The sequence below is a fragment of the Bos mutus genome, chromosome 8 (genome assembly GCF_027580195.1).
Source record: "Bos mutus isolate GX-2022 chromosome 8, NWIPB_WYAK_1.1, whole genome shotgun sequence".
Taxonomy (NCBI): domain Eukaryota; kingdom Metazoa; phylum Chordata; class Mammalia; order Artiodactyla; family Bovidae; genus Bos; species Bos mutus.
The window spans coordinates 1,203,015-1,224,621 of record NC_091624.1 but is presented as its reverse complement, the minus strand read 5'-3'; positions in this window follow the sequence as shown (position 1 = coordinate 1,224,621).

Genomic DNA, 21,607 nt, shown 5'->3' with positions numbered 1-21,607 from the left:
CATTTTTGAAAGATCTTTTCCCTGGGTAATTCTAGGTAAACAGAATTATTTTTCCTTTAAGAGTTTAGAGATGGTGTTCTCCTGTCTTGGTGAACTTTTTGGGTGCTGTATATAGAGCATTTTTCCCTTTGTCTTTAGAATTTGCCTTTAGAATTTGCCTTTAGAGTTTTCCTGTGTATCACTGGTTTTGAGCACCTTGATTCTTATTTAATGTATGCAATTCTCTTCGTGTTTCTTGTGCTTGGATTTGGTTGGGTCTGTGGGTTTGAGTGGCCACACTTGGACAGTGTTAAATCATTAACCTCCCTTTTTCTGGTTCCCTGTCTCTCTCCTGTCCTCTGGTTATCCCGGTTACACGTCTGTTAGGCCACTAGAAGTGTTTTGTGTACATTTTTAAATTCTTTTTTCTCTTTTTCTGTGCTTCATTTTGTATAGTATGACTTTTCTCCTCACTATGAATTTTACTTTTCTACTTCTTTCCAGGCTCAGTAATTTTTAGCAAAATCCTAAATATTGTGGATTTTTGCCTTTTTGAGTGCAGGATACATTTTCATCCTTAGAAATATTTTTGAGCTTTACCCTTGTAAACAGTAAAGTTACTATTTGATCCATCACAATCTAGCTTTTAATTTTTTTCAGGCACCGTCTAAGCAATATGCAGTGTATGATCGATTATTCCTCACGATTCAGTCAACATTTTTTGAGTCCTTGACCGGATGTCCGTGAGGCCTGCCGTCTGACACTCTAGCGGACAGGGCAGCCTCACTTGTACCCTGAGTGTGTGCTCCCCCTTAGCCTCAGGGTGTTGCCTTAGACTTGCAGCAATCACCCCCTTAGTGAGCACCCTGGGGGCCCCTCTGCCCAATTCCAAGGCTCTCTGGGGGGCTCCCTCCTCCCCAGGGCTCTGTCCCAATGACTCTGACCTTCTTGGGGTCCCTGGACTCTCACTCAGCTCTGTCTCCTTGACTCTGAGGATCCCTGGGCTCCTCCTGGGCCCCTCCCCTCCGGCACCCTGCAGACTCTCTCAGGACAGACGCCGGGACGCTCAGGACCCGGTCTTGTTCTCCTCTCAGGGCCGATGCTCCTCGAGCGTCTAATGCCCGTGTCTTGAGAGCCACCTGTTGGCGCTCTTGTTCTTGTTGTTTCTGATGAGAAGGTGAGGCCAGGCTCTGTTACCCCGTCTTTGCTGGGAGCGAGAGTCCCCTTCCCTTAATTCATGTTTTAGTTCTTTTACCCCAAAGTTTCCAGCTGATGAGAGTGTAAAGCCCACTGTTCTCTACTCTGTTTGCCATGTGTGACAAGTGGAAGTCACTCAGTCGTGTCCGACTCTTTGTGGCCCCACGGACTGTACAGTCCACGGGATTCTCCAGGCCAGAATCCTGGAGTGGGCAGCCTTTCCCTCCTCCAGGGGATCTTCCCAACCCAGGGATGGAGCCCAGGCCTCCCGCATTGCAGGTGGGTTCTGCACCAGCTGAGCCACATGGAGGCCCTGTGTATTTGCCACGTGTGTTTCCCTTCATTCCCTTCACAGAAGAGGGGTCAGAGCAGATAGACAGTAGATCTCACCCGAGGACCTCTGCTTCCCCAGACCATCCAGCACTGGGCCTCCTCACGGGGTGCAGGTAACTCCATCAGCTTTGGGGGAAGAAAGAGACATCAGCCCTTTGGTGGAAAATTGCAAGATCTTTGTGCTTTAAATTTTGCTGTCCTCGGAGAAGGCAATGGCACCCCACTCCAGTACTCTTGCCTGGAAAACCCCATGGATGGAGGAGCCTGGTGGGCTGCAGTCCACGGGGTCACTAGAGTCGGACACGACTGAGCGACTTCACTTTCACTTTTCACTTTCATGCATTGGAGAAGGAAATGGCAACCCACGCCAGTGTTCTTGCCTGGAGAATCCCAAGGACAGGGGAGCCTGGTAGGCTGCCGTCTATGGGGTCGCACAGAGTCGGACACGACTGAAGTGACTTAGCAGCAGCAGCAGTGTATGATAGTCTGTGAGTATAACCAGAGACTGCAGTACGTGATACTAGAGAAATTTTGACTATTAATATTAAGTGTCTGAGCGACTGAAATCAACTGAACTGAATATTAAGATTACTTATAGATGATGGGAAAGTTAAATAGTGAGAAGGGAAAGGTAAATATCTGATTTATCCAAGTATGGTATTACTGACTAATACCAATTCCACCCATGAAACTTAAATAATAGTTATACTTACCAAGCAACAGGGGAGTTGTAGAAATTAAAATTAAAGTGTATGAAAAAAAAGTATATGAGTATATAAAAATTTTATATACATATATAATATTATATAGGGCTTCCCAGGTGGCACTTGTGGTAAAGAATCTGTCTGCCAATGCAGAAGGCATGAGAGACACAGATTCGATCCCTGGATCGGGAAGATCCCCTGGAGGAGGGCATGGCAACCCACTCCAGTATTCTTGCCTGGAGAATCCCCGTGGACAGAGGAGCCTGATGGGCTACAGTTCATAGGGTCACAAAAAGTCTGACGGACTGAAGGGACTTAGCATTCATGCCTAATATTATATATGTACATATATATATATAATTTTAAAATCATGCCTTTTGTTCATAACTTAAGAAACAGTGGGTCAAACTGGGCACTCACTAACCATCCTGAGTTATAAACTGATCCTTGCTTATGGAGGAGGTCATTTTAGGGGAGTTTGAACACTGATGTGGGAATCTAGGAATTGGTGTTCAAAGCAGAATGCCTGTGTTTCAGAGGACTCACAAGGTGCTGGGCTGTAAGAATTGCATTAAAATCAGTAACTGCACTCAGGTCTCCTGGCTGGGCACATGCACAGCCCCTCTCCCGTACGTTGGGTGTCATGAGGGCCCCAGAGGTCCACGTGTCAAGTGTGATGTCTGCAGACAAACTGAGCAGCGTGAAATGCAGGGTGTGGAACTGGGACTCTCAGGCTTCCATTGGCTTTTGGCGTTTTTCTCTGTGAAAATGGAGCACTAGTATGAACGTTGCTTGTACCGCAAAGATGTCTGCTTCCTTTTATGGTCAGATTCTGAATGTTGTCAGCCTTGAAGTTTCACTAAACTGTTCTTTTATAAAAGGACACGTGCTCCAAACTTGTCATGTATGCGTGAGGACAAAGGCTGAATAAGCACGGGACCAGCCGCTATTTGTGCAAAAACAAATACATTTAATCTTGCTTGAAAGCAAAGATGGCATTCTAACAATTAGTGAGAATCTCTTTAAATAGAGATGAGAAGGACATGGCAACTCACTCCAGTATTCTTGCCTGGGAACTCCCATGGACAGAGGAGCCTCATGGCTATAGTCCATGGGTCACAAAGAGTTGAACATGACTGAGCAACTAACACTTTCACTTTTCACTTGTACTTTGGAGAGAGTATTTGAAAGTGAAAATTCAGAAATGTCATTGTAATGTTATTTTAAATTTTTTTCCTGTAAATTATATATGAAATGTTAAAAACTCAAGTTTACCCTCTTTAAAAATTTGCAAACAAAAATCATTAAGCAATCTTTTTAATTTGTCAAAATAAGTCACTTCAGTGGGTTTTGAATTCATCTATTTAAATATATATTTAATACTTCCTGATTGGTTTGCAAGAGCAAATTATGGCATTTGGGATCAATGGAAATTGATCAATTGAATTTCATAAAAACCTTGGCATACCCCATAGAAATAATTGAAAACTAAGTATCATGATTTAGGTACAGCAGCCAATATAGAAGTTGCTCTTCCGTTTTCAACTATGAGAGTTCTTAACATCAAGTATCAATATAAATTGAGCTAAGAAATAGGCTAGATTTTTAAAAATAAGGGCATATTTAAAGATATTTTCCTCATTTTAAAATATCCTTAATGCATTTCAAAAGAGAAATTCTGTACTGTTTGTAGATAAAATAATTTTAGACCCTGCTGGCTTGACGTGCCACTGTAGCAAAATGGGCATGAGCGTTTATGACGTCTTTAGTTATTGGGCTTCTCAGGTGACTCAGAGGGTGAAGAGTCGGTCTGCAATGCAGGAGACATGGGTTCAATCCCTGGGTAGGGACGATCCCCTGGAGAATCCCATGGCCAGAGGAGCCTGGTGGGCTACAGTTCACGGAGCTGCAAAGAGTCAGACACGCCTGAACAACTAACATAGATAAAACAAGCATTTTTAAATTTAATTTTTTATTATTATACATGTTCCACACTTATTATATGTCAGTATATAATAGTCTATATATATATATACATATATATAAAAATAAAGGCTCCTTCACTTAAAAAAAAAAGGAACTTGCTGAAAAGATGGCTGACCAGCGAGGGTTGAAAGGCTGCGTAGACGGGCTGCGCAGCACAGCCCGAGCTGCCTGTGGGGCCGGCCGCTGACAGAGGGGGCGGCCTCGGGGCCTGGACCACAGCGGGCGCTGCGCACACGCGTCGGCTCGCGGGGTGCTCCCCGCAGGTCCTCCCCGGGCGTCGTCACCACGCTCCGTCAGGAACCCTGGCCCTCAGGGAGGAAGCCGGGCTCTCACTGCGAGGGCAGAGCCTGCGGCAGTCAGGCCCCGTCCTGCGCTGCCCGCAAGCCAGGCGCCCCCTCCCGTGAGAGGTGGCGGGCTCAGCGGTGAGGCGGGTGCGGGCTGGTTTGGGCGGCTGAGTGTCTGCAACCTGCTCCCTCAGACCACGGCCCTGGAGCCCCGTGAGCGTATATAGCTGAGGACCCCGCTGGATCCTCGCGATGAGAGGGGCGGCCGCGGGCCGGGGCTGGGCTGCGGTCAGCCGGGGTCCGGTCAGACGACGACGGGGAGCACGCGGGGCTTCCGGGGCCAGGCCCGGGCGAGCGGGGCCAGAGCGGAGGTCCGTGCGCCGCCTTCCTCGGCCCTCGCGCCTCTTACTCTGGATTCAGGGCTGCTTCTAAGGGAATGCAGGTGCTTCGGGCACGTTATGATGCTTCAGAAAATGTGTGTAAAACCGCGTGGGTCTGTGCACTTGTGTGTTTAGACGAAGAAACCCATGGCCTTTCCCAGACCCTGACGGAGCCTGGGACAGAAACTAGCCTCTCTCCAGCCTGCGGTGACGGTCGTGTTCATGGAGAGGACTCGTCCCTGCTCCAGGCTCGTAGACGGACCTCAGCACAGAGCGGTGTTCGGTGCTGCTCGAGGAAGAGCAGCCTTCAGCGACGTAACTGGTTAGCTGGTTGTGCACTTGGAACAGAGGTGAAGACCTAGTGCTAATCTGTGTGTTATGCTGGGCTTCCCCGTGACTCAGCAGTAAATATCCTGCCTGCAGTGCAGAGGACGCGGGCTCAACCCCGGGCCGGGTGGACCCTGGAGAAGGAAAGGGCAGCGCACTGCTGGATTCTTGCCTGGAGGACTCCATGGACAGAGGAGCTACTAAACGGGTTAACCAAGGGTAAGCCTGACCCAGGCTGGGGCTGCCAACCTAGTGTAACATTTCGAGATGCCTTTCTCCTTCACAAGAATAAAGATGGGAAACAGAGCCATAAACAGTCCTCAAAAACAGGTGGGGTTTTAGGTGGGAAAGGACATCGTCATGTTTGTCTCGTATGTGTAATTCGTGTGTATATGAAATTATACGTGACGCGGTCGAGTCTCTTCTTCACAGCTGCTAAGTGTGTCTGTCGCTGTGGATCCTCACTTAGCAAACCCTGAACCCCTGTGCCTGTAAGAACCAGGAGGGTAGGGTCCTGCCAGTGTCTGGTCACGTTTTCATCAGCCGATCAATACACAGCCTTGTTTTTGGTATGAGGTTATTTCTGTTTAAAGACACCTTGTTCAACGTATATGGTTTATTCAGGAACACTGAGCTCGTGACCAGCAGCCCACAAGCTGGTCCTGAGTGAGGTTTCTCCACTTCACGTGTTCTCTTCATAAGGCACATCCCAGCCTCCTCACACTCAGGAGCCAGGCCGCACTGCAGTCCTGTGCTTGGAGCCATTCTCAACCGAGAAATCGCATCAAAAGCACAACGATGCGGAAAGCGTGGCACCAAATAGACCACCAGAGAGGACGTTTATCTGCAGAGAGTGAAGCAGGAGGCGCGGCGCCTTCCTCAACCCCAGCTGGGACCGTGAACTTCAAGTGACTCCAATTTTTTGCTGTTCTGTTCAAGCCCATGGAAGATTGAGAAAGCACAGCAAGTATTGAACTTGAGGTTACAAGAAAACTTTGGCAAGCAGGCAAATTCACAGACCTGGAGTCGCAAACGATGAGCACCAACTGCGGACGCGCTCCAGCGGCTTTGTGGCTGCGTCATCTGCAGGGAAGGATGAGCCAGGCAGCTTCCTACGCTTTCTCTCACTTGTTGCCATGCTTTAACTTGGCTTTTGAGTCCCAGAGGTTGTACCTGGTGATGAGATAGAAAGACCCGCGGGACACAAGTCCTCCTCCTCAGAAGTTTACACCCCAGGTAGGGAAACAGAAGGTAAATTCAGTGCAGTGCGAAGGTGAACTGAAGTGTGGACCAAATGCCACCTTCATTTCTCACCAACACCAGAGAAGTCTAACCAAGAGAATTTCCAAAACAGGCTGGATTTTTAAAGATGGCTATTCCATCTTTAGAAAAACAGCAGGAAAAGGAAAGGTAAATCGTGGGGATGGATGTTCACAGACATGAAGCTACGACCCTGCTGAGTATGTCTGGACGGTCACGTGGATGTGACCTGGCCATCATGTCAGATTCTGGGTGGGGATGGAGGCCCTGGTGCAGAAAGCATCGGTGAGAACCCACTCAAGGGGCTTGGTTGACTGCCTAAGGAGTTTGGAGTGACTCTCGGGGAGGAGAAAGGAGGATGGAGCTACATCATTAGGAAGGTGCTTTAGAGAGGAAGCTCCAGTGGCACTGAGGAGAGTGCGTCACTGGCTGCCAAGAGAGCTGGCCGTGGATGCCCTCGAGTCTGCTCTGGCCCCTGCCAGAGACGCATGGTAGACACCTGAGCTGAGGACCTCGTGGCCATGGATGGAAGGAGGAATCCTAACAGAGCCCACACTGAAGCAAACAATCTAGAAATCAGAGGACGAGCATCCCCCAGCTTGGACTCTCCTCTCCACATGTCACAGGCATCACAGCATGCATCGTTCACAATGTTTCTCCTCTTTTTGTCAATAAAGGGAAAGCAGACATGAAGAGTTTAGGGTACATTAATAACCTCTATTTGACTTGAATCCATAAAGACGCAGGTTAAGATTTAAGTTGTACATGATAAGAAATGAATAAAATAGAAGTTAAAAACGAGAAAAGCAATCACGGTGTACAATAACTATTTCCTGTGCCTTGCATATATGAATGTTTACTTTTAGCCATTCCCTTCAATAAAAAGCTCCGTTTCTTGCTTCTGAAGTAATGACCCAATGCCGTTAAATACAGGGCTGCAAGGGAAGATTGTGGAGGGTTTTAGTATTTTCAAAATGTAAAAGTTAATTTGTCATTAAATTTTTTTAAAGTTTAAAAAAAGCCTAGCCATTAATGGCAAAGATGGAGGATTTTTGAATAAGAGATTGGATCATATTTAAGTTGGAAAAATGGCCTGGACCATCAGGACTGCAGATCCATCTCAGCTCCTCTGTGAGCACCTGGCTGGGTGCCTCACCTGATTCAGACAGGAGCCTCCAGGAACAGCCGCTTTACTCACCCACGCACACCGTCTGTGTTTCAGAGTCAGGTGTTGTCAGAGTTTGGGCCTATTTATTCTGCTTCAGTAATTGGGATGGCAACGCACCCAGCCTAGTGCAGGGCCCTCACAGGGGGTCAGGGCACTCACGCGTAACACACAGCCTGCCATGTCTTCCTGATTAAATATTAATGTGCTCTGTTCACTTCTCCAAAACACACTGGTTCGGAATGGCTGGCGCCTGGCGGGAGTCTCATCTGCTACAGCCCAGGCAGGAACTGAGGACCCCGGGTCACACAGAGACTCAGCCTCCCGAACTCAAGGCCTTCCCCACGCGGCCCAGAGCGGGAGAGCTCTGTCCTGTCAGCATATCTGCGCTCAGCAGGCAGGCGCCAGGACCACCTCGCTTTCCACGGTGGTTACTGTTGTTTGTGGAATTCTCTCTTCAGAAGAGACATCACTGTAGAGTGGAAAGACTTGACCACCTTAGAAGGCTCAGACTCCCCCCTCGATATTATATATGTGTATATAAATTATATATATAGCTCAGATTCCCCGTCAATATTATATATACATATATATATATGAAATCACTGCGTATCATGACTGCAGCAATGAAATTAAAAGATACGTGCTCCTTGAAAGAAGAGCTATGACAAACCTAAACAGCATATTAAAAAACAGAGCCATTACTTTGCCAACAAAGCTCCTTTTTGTCAATACTATGGTTTTTCCCGTAGTCACATATGGGTGTGAGAGCTGGACAATGAAGGCTGAGTGCCGAAGAATTGATGCTTTTGAATGTGGTGTTGGAGAAGACTGTTGAGAGCAAGGAGATCAAACCAGTCCATCCTAAAGGAAATCAACCCTGAATATTCTTTGGAAGGACTGAGGCTGAAGCTGAAGCTCCAATACTTTGGCCACCTGATGCGAAGAGCCGACTCTTTGGAAAAGACCCTGATGTTGGGAAAGATAGAAGGTGGGAGGAAAAGGGGACAACGGAGGATGAGGTGGTTGGACGGCATCACCAACTCCATGGACATGAGTTTGAGCAAAGTCCAGGAGATAGTGAAGGACAGGGAAGTCTGGCGTGCTGCAGTCCATGGGGTTGCAAAGAGTTGGACACGACCGAACAGCAACAACTATATATATATAATATACACCTTATATACCTGATGTGAAGAGCTGGCTCATTGGCAAAGACCCCGATGCTGGGATCCTGGGACTGAGTAGCTGAGAAGGCTCAGACTCTCCTCTCGATATTACATATATGTGGAAGGAAGAGCAGTGTCACCCCAAAGATGCCCACGTGCTGACCCAGTGCTCCCCGGGACACACAACTCTGCAGATGTGACTCGGTTAAGGACGCGGTCCTGCACTGGTGGGTGGACCATGTGAGGTCCCGGGGCCTCCTGTGAGAGGCGGCAGGAGGGTCCAGAAGGAGATGTGCCCTGGGAAGCAGTGGGAGGAGGGAGGCAAGGGGGGCACCAGGAGCCTGGAAGTGCCAGCCCCTCTGGAAGCGGAGAGAAAGGAGGAAAAGGCTGCTCCTGTGGAGACTGTGTGGGGAATGCAGCCTGGGTCTGGGGTTGGTTCCTAGGGCTTGACCTCTGGAGCCAGAAGGTGTGTGTGTGTTGTCTTCAGCCAGCTGTGCTGCTCACTTGTTCCAGCAGAAGGAAACCAACACTATGAGGAGCGGCCACCTCCGTGGGCTGGACCCCGCCAACGTCGGGACTCCTACCCTTCCCCAGCGTGCCCCCGTAGGAATCAGAGGACACGTTGGACACGCGCCGTTGTCACCCATCAGGTCCTACACGCTGTGAGGCCGAGGCCTCCAAGGCACGCCTGCAGGGGCTGCGTCTCAGCTGTGTCCACGCAGACACAGAGCTGTGCAGAGAGCCACGCGCCGCTGTGGACGGGAAGCGGGCGCCCCTCTGAGCTCCACCTTGTATTGGACATCCCCTTCAGCACCTCTGTGCCCTTGCCCCTCTGTGACCTGCGGGGCTGAAAGCCTTGTGCCCGGCCGGCTGCTCCTGCCTCTGAGCGCAGGCCTGCCCTAGGGGGGACCGCTCCACTGGGCGCTCTTCAGAGAGAGGGGGGCAGGCGGGTCAGAGCAGAGCTGAGCAAATGGACCCGTCAGGAGGGGAGCGGCTCTGGCTGCCAGAGCTCAGCCCGACACGCAGCAGCTTGTGGGGAGGGCATCCTGCCCCGCGGTCAGTCTGGGTCCTGCCCGCCTTCCCCAGGGCCCGGCCGTCCTTCGCGGTCGGCAGGTGGAGCGACGGCTGAGGTGGGTGCCTGGGGTCCCCCCTCCATGCTGGCCTGCGCTCCGTCTGTGGCCGCGGGCCCCCAGCCCTCAGATGCCGGCCGTCCGGGGCCTTGCCTCCCATGGGGTCAGCTGTGTGGTGGGAGGGCCCAGCTGGGCACCTTTGCCCGTCTGTCTGACTTCAGGTCCAGCTTCCTTTGGAAACTCCATTACCCGGAGAAACTGGCATTTCAAGATCTCTCAAATCCAACGCAGTGTTTGCTTTCAAAGCAAAGGCCGGGCGTCTGATGGGACGCAGGCCCGCAGTTTGCCCTGGTGTGAGGACGCTGTTGGCAGAGGGCTCACGGTTGTGTGCCCCCTCCTTCTCAGCCGGCCTCAAGCCGCTCTTTTCTTGATGATCTAGACAAAAAAATCCCTTCATCTGTGAAGACTAAATTTACCCCTCTTCCACTACCCATCCTTCACTTCTCCAGTCGATCTTTTATCTTGTCCCTTCTCTAAGTTGTTTTTTTTCTCTTTTCTCTTGTTTTATAGTCGTTTCTATACATATATACTTTTTATAAGTCATGAATTAAGGAAACATATTTCATCGTTTAGCGGATAGTAGCTTAAATGCCTGACGAATCCCAGGGACGGGGGAGCCTGGTGGGCTGCTGTCTGTGGGGTCGCACAGAGTCGGACACAACTGAAGCGACTTAGCAGCAGCAGCAGCTTAAATGCTGAATAAATGAGGGTTGAAAGGATTCGGACGAATAACTTTCTCCTCTGACCTCAGTTTCCTCTTCGGTCAGACGGGGTCACTGTCACTGGCTCACCGTCGGCGTCTCCGCCTGTTTCTCGGCGGCACCACCGGCGTGGGGATCTCAGCTCCCCGCCCAGGGACTGAGCCCGTGCTCCTGTAAGTTGGGTTGCGCTGTCTTAACCACTGGCCGGCCAGTGAAGTCCTGTCCTATGCACTTTTAATACAGTTACATGTACCCCAGGCAAGACTCCTAAAATCACGATAAACTCAGACCTCAGCATCCAGACGTTTTTAAAACAATGCATAGGAGGTTATGCTGGTTACATTGTATGTGATTCTTGAACCCTCTGTACCCAGTCCCTGTGGGCCCCTCATTTAACGTGGGGCTCTTGAAAGCAGCAGTCTGTTGACTTTTGCGCTTGGTCCATCCGACAATCTTTGACTCTTGGTAGAATTTAGTACTCTCACACATCAGTGTGAGCCAACCTTGTTAATGGGCTCCATTCTCCAACTTACCGTGGTTTTCTATTTTTTTCCCACTGCTTCCATGGCCGCCTTCCTAACTTTATTGGCTTTAGTACTCTATGCTGTTGCTTTTTGCCGCTGGTAACTTGCTCGTCTTCCTTTCTGCTGCTGCTCCTTGCTGGTTGCTCTGGAGTCACAGTGCACTCCTGACCTGGGGAAGTCTGGTGTCAGCTGTGCTTTGGTCACTTTCCAAAACTCAGCGACCTTGTGAACTCCCTCAACCCGTGTACTCCCCTGTTTTACGTGCTACTAAAGGGGAAGTAATGCATCTTATCGGGGAAGGCGATGGCACCCCACTCCAGTGCTCGTGCCTGGAAAATCCCGGGGACGGGGGAGCCTGGTGGGCTGCCGTCTATGGGGTCACACAGAGTCGGACATAACTGACGTGACTTAGCAGCAAGACATCCCATAAATATGCATTAAACATTTTATTTCATTATAAGTCACATTATTTGATTTTGTTCAGTCAATGATCACTTTGATTTATTCATGTGCACACTGTTTTGATTGATCTTCATTTTTTTATGCATAAATGAGCTACAATCAGATTATTTTCCTTCTGAATAAAGAATTTTTTAAATATCTTTCTTAATGTAGATCAACCAATGACCAAATTTTTTACTGTCTATTGGCCTGAAAATATTCTTTCTTTTGGAGAAGGCAGTGGCACCCCACGCCAGTACTCTTGCCTGGAAAACCCCATGGACGGAGGAGTCTGGTAGGCCGCAGTCCATGGGGTCGCACAGAGTCGGACACGACTGAGCGACTTCCCTTTCACTTTTCACTTTCATGCATTGGAGAAGGAAATGGCAACCCACTCCAGTGTTCCTGCCTGGAGAGTCCCAGGGACAGGGGAGCCTGGTGGCTGCCATCTCTGGGTTCGCACAGAGTCGGACACGACTGAGCGACTTCACTTTCGCTTTTCACTTTCATGCACTGGAGAAGGAAATGGCAGCCCACTCCAGTGTTCCTGCCTGGAGAGTCCCAGGGACGGGGGAGCCTGGTGGCTGCCATCTCTGGGGTCGCGCAGAGTCGGACACGACTGAGCGACTTAGCAGCATTCTTTCTTTACCTTCATTTTTGAAAGATGTTTATTTATTTATTACAAAATTGGAATTTAGTTTTTCATTAAGCATTTTAATATATAAATTCACTGCTTTCTGAATTCAGTTCTTTTTGTTAAAAAGTTAGCTGTAAGTAATTGCTGGCAATTATCTTTTCTGTTCTCGGTGTGGTTTCTGGAAGTTTTACTGTGAGGGGCCCAGGTGTAGCTTTGTGTTTGCCCCATTTGGGATTTCCAGTGACTCGAATTTGTGGGTTGGTGCTGTTCAACACTTTGGAATATTCTTAGCCTTAATTTAAAAATATTGTCTTACTATTTTTGTTATTTTATCTTTGAACAATAATTGTGATGTTGTCTTATGATTTACTGTTCAGCTCACTAATTTTTTTCTCTTCATCCAGACATAATCAGTTAAAACCATTCATTAAGTTCCTAATTTCAATTATTATAGCTTTTACATCTAAAATTTCCATTTGATTTTTAAAATACCTTCCACTTACCTCCTGAGAGCTAACACTGTGTTCAGTTGCTTTGCCGTAGTCATCACAACTGATTCGGAGTCTTGTCATGGAATCCCAGCCTGTCTGCCTCCGTTGTTGTTTTTCCCTGGGTTCTGGTCGGATCTGCCTTGTCGTGCGCCTTGTCTGTCTTGTTTGAGCAACAGTGTAGGTGAAAGTTGCAGCTGTGTGTTGAGGCTGTGTGTCGGGCCACCATCCTCCAGAAAGCTTAGTCAGGGCTTCCTTCAGGCATCTAGATTAGGGGAAAATCACTTCCATAAAAGCAGGAATTGAAATGGTTCCAATGCCCATGCAGACTGCATGCATTTGCTTCATTTTACCAAGTTAAAAAGCCAGAAATATAGTCTGTAGTGAACCATGTGCAGCAGTAGAAGGGGGCTGGGACTCGGGATGCATTATCTCACTGTGTTTTCAAGCATTTAAACATTTTCACGATTCTTAGTTATTAGCACATTTTGGCAAAGGCATGGTTTTCATTCTCAAAGTGCAGGGAGACGAATGATTTTCCAGTCCAGATACTAACTTGGAGGTATGGGAGCACATGTCTCCTGGGATGACGCTGGCAGATGCAGCATTAGGAAATGGGTCAGCAGTCTGCACTGGAGTTGAGCCGTGGCACTCTGGCAGCTTGGGTGGGTGTTGGACGACTGGCTTCCTGAGATCTGGGCTAATCTGCACTGGGCCCCTGGGCCCAGTGAAAAGCCAGTGGCCTTTACTCAACAAACTCAGACCTGACCTAGTCTTATCTTTTTCTTTGACCCGATTCTTTACAACCTACTACCTACAAGGGGCCCAAGATGCTCAAGATGGTTCCTGGGCTCCCGCAGTTCATCTGTCCATCCTAAACCACCTAAGGGAGCATCCACCAACTCCCAGGGTTTCCAGAAGTATCCTCTGGCATGACACAGCCTCCAGTCACCAGAGAAGACCCCACTTAAAGCATCTTAGACAAGAATCTGCTACACACTTGGATGTGGACAAACAAGCTTCTGAACACTTACTGTAGTATCTATTCTGAGATGTGGCAACCCTTCATCCACTTGTACGCTGACTTTTCACATTTTCACTGGGCACCTCCTGTGTGCCAGGCATGGTGAAGACACCAGCAATTAAGTTAGATAAGGCTGAGGCTTCAGTGAACTTTATTCCCATAAGAGAAAGAGGAAAAATAACCAATCAAGAAAAATAGAACTTGATATCCTAAATAAAGGAAAATTGCAAGACTGATACAGAGAATGAGGCAGAAGCCGATGCCAGAGAGGGATAACTTTTGGGGCTGGAGCAGATGTTCCCAGCAGAAGAAGCTGCATGTGCAAAGGCCCCGAGACAGAGTTTAGTGCATGTGGAAGTGCTTTAGCTCGAAGAATCCATGCTGCAGGTCAATGATGCCCAGGGGTTGTGGATTCAAGGCCCTTTTACACCCTTCATGCTCTGAGGCTCTCATAGAGACTTCATTTATGAGAGTTATATTTACCACATTAAAAATTAAAACTGAGGCTTCTTAAAATGCATTTATTTTCAAATTACAATTAAAAAGCCATTGCATGTTAAATAAGTAATATAATCTTATGAAAAATACCCGTATTTTCCACAACAAAGAAAAATTATCAGAAAAGAGTCAGTGTTTCACATTTAGCAAATCCCTTTAGGAGCAGCTGAGTTCTTTGAATCTCAGTCAACAGGTGACATTAAATCGTTTGGACTGAAACACACAAGATGATCCAGTCGCAGGTGACATCATTGGATGAGGGACAACTCACAAATTCTTTGAAAGGGCCTCAGGACCCCCTCCCCTGCCCACCAGGGTACTTTGAATCCCACTTTGAGAACTGCTACAGTCAAGAAGAATCAGTTCTTATGACACGTCATAGGTGAGATAGAGTGTAGGATTAGGCTTGCGTGTGACACCCTAGGAAATCACTGAAGATCCAAGTGGGGAGAAGCACAGAAAAATTGGAGGGGGAAGGAACGGACTTGGAGGACCCGCGAGGGTCTGTCCCTCGTATCCTGACTATGATGTGACGAGACGCCGTCCTCACATTCATATCTTGACTCCCTGAGGGTCTGTCCCTCGTATCCTGACTGTGATGTGATGAGATTCCGTTTCCATGTTCATATCTTGACTGTGTGGGATCACGGGGCAGTAGCCCAGATGGATCTCCTCTCATCGTTGTTTCCAGAAGTCAGCCTGTCTGCTTTGGGGCAGGGGTGGAAGCATCTGCAGAGAGAGGGCACTTCCGAGGTCTGCAGTCACCAAGGGTCCCAGGGAAATCAGCTGTCCATCCACAGCAGAACAAGGCTTTTGTGTTTTGCTTGCCTTGGAGATGGGTTACAAAAGTCACATCACGCAGCAGTCTGACTCCCCTGCCCCGGGCCAGCTCACTGGCAAGAAAGCTCTTCACTTGAGTTTCCCTGAGCCCCCGTGTCTGCCATAAACAACGCACTAGGAGCAGTGAGCATCTGGCCGCCCCAGCCCGGGAGGATGGAAGTCGGGACAAAAAGCGTGAGAGGAGACGCAAGGAGCTGGGACGTCCCGTCGTGATGGGGCCCCGTGCAGGCGCACAGGGCTGACCCTCCAGGTCGCTGAAAACAGGTCAGGAAACGTGGGAGCCCTGGGGGAGTACCTTGCATTGAGTGCCGCAGCGCTCACGGGTCACTCCAGTCCGAGGGGCCTGCCTCTGGTTGTCAGCAAGCCTGAGGTGCATCCCGTCCGAGGCCCTGACACGTGGAGCCCACGCCTGCAGCAATGGGTCCCCACCATGTCCCGGTGACCCCGCTACCAAACACTGGAATCTTTTTAGAACTTGAGACACAAGAATTCTGGGTCACCTGCTCGTGTGGGGCTGTCAGTATAACAATGGAATTCTGGTGATACTAAGGAAAACACATTTCGTGTTTAGTTAATACATAAATATAAGTGCATTGATATAGGAAGTGTGCCTGTGCAACTCTTGTCAGTAAAGAGTCCATTTATTTTTAATGCATAGGCTTTATTCAAAGATGATTAGGCTTGCAATTAAAGGTTAATATCCCAGTTTCTAGAGGATATTTTGAACTGAACTTTTGATATTTCAATGTAGATATAAGCATATATACTTAATAAAATTTTAAGTAGTAAAATATATACAAATGATATACAGAGGCGTACACTGGGAACTTGTTCTGGAATGTTCTCAAGCTGATTATAAGAAAATCAGAAATAGAAGCAGTGCACTCAGTGTATTTGAGTTTGGGGAACCTTTGAAGAATGCTGTTGGGAAAGAAGGGGTTCAGGAGGATGGACAGGGGGCACCATGGACTGAACACCGCTGGCCGGAGCAGGTGCGATGGTGTTGAGCCAAGCGATGGGCTCTGGGTTGAGCGGAGCGACTCAGGGACTTGTTTTCAGCCGGCGCTCAGGTACTGCCCCCCTTCCTTCCGAGTTATTTTTATCCCCAGAGCCGGTGCCCTTTGCCTGTTCCTTTCCATGGGGCCAAGCCGGCTTCCTCTCCCCACAGCCCATCAATACGGAGCTGATTTGGAGCTGAGCTGTGTAATAATCAGCCTTTCAGCAGCCAGCCCCACGCTCGCCTTGTAATTAAGGCTTGATGGCTGTGTTGACGGCAGATGAGAGGAGACGGCTTTGTTCTGGGTGCCCAGGCTTGATTGCCGGTGCTCGCGCTCACCTGGATCCGACCCGCTCCGCGTCGTGCTGGTAATTGCAGTCCTGGAGGATGACATTTCCACGAAGCGCGCTCTGTGCGGCTCCGGAGGGAGCCGGCGGGATTGATGGCAGGCAAGCTCATCAAACGTGGATTTAGGGAATGCCTGGGAGAGAGCGGGAGCCCACGACCAAATATCACAGCTTCCCCTCTGACATTTGCTCTTACATGAACGACTCGTGCCTGCAACCTGGCCTGCCTTCTGTCTGCCGTCCAAAAAAGGCTGGATTTGTGACTATGAATTCCCTCTTTAGGTTCATTAAGGCCAAGTCTGGGCAGCGTCTTTTAAAGAATTCTGTCTTCTCTGTTTCTCAGGAGGGGGATCAGACGCAAATAAGAGTAAATACATAGAAGGGACTTGTCAGTAAGGAGACGAGCCGCTCTATTTTGTCTATAACGCGCATTGCTTAAAATGTGTGCAGAAGTTTAAATTATCTTAATCAAATGCCATTATGCACGTCAGAACTCACTATTAAGAGGAACATTTTAATCACAGCTTCAATTATTTAGAGCTGGTAAGGGCCATAGAGACCGTTCCATTGAACGTGGTATTTAAGCTTGAATGGAGTTGCCCACAAACTGGAACATCTGTCTGAGGTCACCAAGGTCACGAGGAGCAGAGTCAGGTGCGGGACAGCGTCTTCCCGACGCTGAGTGGCCCCGGCGCCCCCTGTGCCCTCCTGGCGTGTAGATGACTGTCCCGGGTGCCGCACGGGCTCTGCACACACAGAACCTCACTGGGCTGCCACCCTTCAGTAGTTGGCCTGACGGCGCCTCTGCTGTTCACGCGTCAGTGCAGACGTGCTGGCCGGGTGGGGAAGGGGGCGTCTTGCCATCTGGGTCAGACCCCACTGAATGGCCTTGGATCGGTCCGTCCTTTACCTGTCTCACTTCCGATTTTTACTCACCATAGAAGGAAATTTTACGTGTGTGATGGCACAAACTGGTAGTCACGATTTTGATGTTTTTCTTTTTTTTTCACAAATTTACTCAGAAGCTCTACATTTTTCATTGGGTTTTATTATACAAGTGGACTTTTAAAATAGTTGCAATAAGTATAACACAAGAATTCCACAGACTTATTTACCCACTGATGGTTGACGCACCAGAATGCGGCCAGATTCTGATTACTATTGTGACTGAAGACATGCGTTCTCGCTTCCACACCCGTGCGTGGAGGACCAGTCTGTGGAGCAGACTGACACGCAGAGAGGCACAGAGAGACAGACCCACGGACACCCCTGCTCAGGGACGCCTACTCCAGGAGGAGCCAGACGAGTGTGGTCACGAGGGGCCTCAAAGCCGACCCCCAGCCCCCCACCACTCGCCACGCCTCGGTGGCGCCAGAGCAGACGCACAGGGGTCCGTCTACAGGACCCCGACCTGCCCGGGGCCAGGCTGGGCCCTGTGAGGCCGTGTGGCCTCGGGCCTGCCTGCGCTTTGCGTGCTTACCCGTGGATCCCACAGTTAGCGCTTACCCACTAACTGGCTGCTGTGGCTGTTTCTTCCCTTCTTTCACGTGAGAATTACTGAGCTTGGTCACTTTTGTGGTGGTTTTCCTGCTGGGCGAAACTGTAAGTTGATGGAAGAGGGAGCAAATCACCTTCTGAGCGCCTGCCTTCTGGGCGTGTGTCCTCAGAAGTTTTTTAACAAAAACTTCTAAACATTCAAAGGGCAGGGGCAGAATGCCTGTTTTGCTAAATTGTTTCGATGGAAAGATCACTGCTCTAGGGAAGCTTTGCTTCATATAAGGTAAAGATCTTTCTATCAGTTAATGAAGAGCAGGTGGAGACCATTTTACATTATAGGCTCCTATGTCCATGGGATTCGGAAAGAATACAGGAGTGGTTGCCATTTCCTGCTCCAGGGCATCTTCCCGATCCAGGGATCAAACCCTTGTCTCTCACATCTCCTGCACTGGCAGGTGGGTTCTTTACCACCTGGGAACCTGCAACATCTCAGGACTGGGATGTAAGACTTCAACTGTTCGTTGTAGAAATTTGTAGCCATCTGTTTATATGGACTTTGCTCCTGTGATGTTTATACAATTATCACGTGAAACACGAACAGGTTTAGAAGGCAGGGACGACCGGAGGCTCTTCCCCCCGGGCGGGGTGGGTGGTGCAGTTGCTGCAGCTGCTGTTGTACAGGGACCGCCTGTGCCTGTGCCCACCAGGCGCGGGAGGGGACCTCACGGGTGTGAGCGGGCTTCCCAGGCAGGACGCTGGGACCTGCTCCGTTTCCGGGTCAGGACCCGTGCTTCTCTGCATGATGCACATGGCCTTGGCTTCCGAGGACCATGACCAAGTCCTTCCCGGTGAGGAATGTGGAGTCCAGGAAAGCTCAGGGTCACCCCTGCCATGTGGGCACCAACTAGATGGATATATTTGTTTGCAAGAGATAGAATTTTATTCTGAGCCCTTCACTTTTTATGGAGCCTTTAAAATACAGGGAAGTAAAAAAACAAAGTACTGAGTAATCTGTACATTTTAATTACATAACACACAAATGTTGTGTAAATGCTGTGTGTCAAACCTGCCCTAATCTCCACTTAAGGGCTTCCCTGGTGGCTCAGCAGTAAAGAATCTGTCTGCAGTATAGGAAGCCCAGGTTCGATCCCAGGGTCGGGAAGATCCCCTGGAGAAGGAAATGGCAACCACTCCAGCATTCTCGCCTGGGGAATTCCATGGACAGAGGCTGGCAGGCTACAGCCCACTGGGTCACACAGAGTCAGAGACGACTCAACGACTGAACAGCAATGGCAATCCCCGCCTCAGGCCCTTTGCTGTTATTGTTTTTAAAGGCCACGCCTTTCATGAGGACCCCTGTAAGAGCGAGATGCTTGCTAGGTGCTGCTACAGCTTGAGTGTGGCGTCCTCCCAGAATTTATCCCTGGAACTGTAACCCCCAAGCGATAGGGTTTGGAGACAGGCCTTGGGGGTCGAGTGGACAGTGAGGGTGGGGCCCGCGTGGTGGGATCAGCGCCTTGGTGAAGACACAGGACCCGCCAAGAGCCCAGCCCTCTGCGACACTCTCGTGACCCGAGGGGCTGAGATGGGAGGGGGCGGAGCGCGGTCCCAGGATGTGCCCGAGCCTGCAGCTGAGGACCCGGGCCGCCGAGAGCGTGCGGGGCTTCCCGATCATCTGGCCATGTCCGCTCGGTGCCTCCTCCCCACAGTCCTGCCCGCGTGGATGCAGTCACTACCGACAGCATACCCCCCTCGCAGAGGATGGAGCACAGGTCCCCGGACCGTGGCGGACGGGCTGTGACCCCGGCACACCCGCCTCCAGAGCCTGGCACCGCGGGGCTGAGCAATGCCGCCTCCCCGGGGCTCCCCTGGCCCGCAGGAACCTCAGCCCGGAGGTCTTCAAGGTGAGGAGACGCCCTGGAGTCGGGCGCTCTGCACAGGGCGCGGGGCTGTGCCCCAAGCCCGCAGCCAAGGCAACCCTGCAGGACCCGCTTGGCTGGCCTGGCCCCGCGGGGCCACGTCTGCAGGTGGGGCGGGGGTGCAGGCAGGAGCCCCGCCACCCACACCCCTCTCACTGCCCAGAGATGTGCCTCCGACTGGACACAAAGGGCTGGGCAAATTGGAGCCTCTGGAGGCTTTTGTTATAAATCATCCTGTGAAACAGCCTCACACTTTTAAAGTTTTGTAAATACGACGCTGCCCCCTAAGAGCTCCATTTTAAATAGTGTGTACTTAAAGAGGGCTTTCCAGGTGGCTAGTGGTAAAGAACCCTCCTGCCAAAGCCGGAGACTCAGAAGACTGGAGTTCCATCTCTGGGTCGGGAAGATCCCCTGGAGGAGGGCATGGCAACCCACTCCAGTGTTCTTGCTTGGAGAATCCCATGGACAGAGGAGCCTGGCTGGCTACAGTCCACAGGATCGCAAAGACTTGAACACCGCTGCGTGACTTAGCACACGTGCAGGCACACATCAAACGTGTCTTTGCGTGAAAATCATCACCAGGCGGTGGGAGCCAGGTCGGCCCCTCGCTCCTCCCCTGCCCTCTGCTGGGACGCTGGAGCCTCCCTGTCCCCATCCGCGGACACTGCCGCCTTCTGCTTGTCGACGGCCGTTTCTCGTGAACAGTTACAGGCGTTTACGCTGAAAATGTATCTGCCGCTTTGTTTACTATTGTTAGCGATTATATATTTGATAATATCAAAACATGATTTACTAGTGACTCTCCTCTAGGTAGATAGTCTCAGTGTTTCCCAAATTTTTAAAATATTTGCAACCTTCCCTTCATCTGTTGTGCATGTTTTCCTCCTTCCAGCCTCTCTTCCTCCCTTCCTTCTTAACTTCCTTATTTCCTTCTCTCTTTCTTCTTACCAAAGAGGTGAAGTTATTTGACAAAGAACTAGCAGCCATAGACATTTTTAAATCAAAATTTATCACGAAGGAATTTTTACCTTTGTACTTTTCTGTAGATTTTTTAACTGTTTCCAAACTATTTTTTCTAGTATGTATTCTGAAAGAAAATAACTCTAGAATTCTGAATGGCTGTATGTTGATAATCTTTGCAGGCAGCTTCGACTAGTCATAACCTCATAAGACACGAAGTACGGTGTGATTTCAAAAGTCCAAGACATTCCTCACTTTCCAGCTTTGTGAACTCGAGGGGATTTTCCTGTGTATGGTTCCAGAGCCATGAAAATAAAGCAAGGCTGCAGCACAGGAGATCCGCCTGGTGCGGGGAGTGGGAAGGACACCGCCCCAGGGGCTCTCCGAGGCCTGGGGCTGGACGCCTGGCCTCGGACTCCCTCCCAAGGAACCCTTGGCCCCCTGCGTGGCCCGGAGCGGCCTTTCCATGGCTCCCGCTTCAGCCCTCCCTGGGGTTTCCCCTGCCCTGCGCTGCTTCCCACTGCCCGACCAAGGCGCGAGCCTGCCCATCGCCCCGAATGAGCCGTGGCGGCCTCAGGACCGCTCTCCTGGCACACCGTCCTCTCTCATCACCCCTGCCTGGGTCCCCAGGGCTTCCTCCCCCGAAAATACCCTCTCCTCCTTATCTCGGGATTGTGGGAGCCACACAGCTCAGCCACTCTCTCTCCAAGAGCCCCGCTCCTCTGGGTGGCCGTGCATGCCTCATCTTGGCCTTTCTGGTTGGAGCATGACGATCTGCCTGTGACTGTCTCGCGGCTCCCGGTCGCCTATCTCCTGGGTCCCA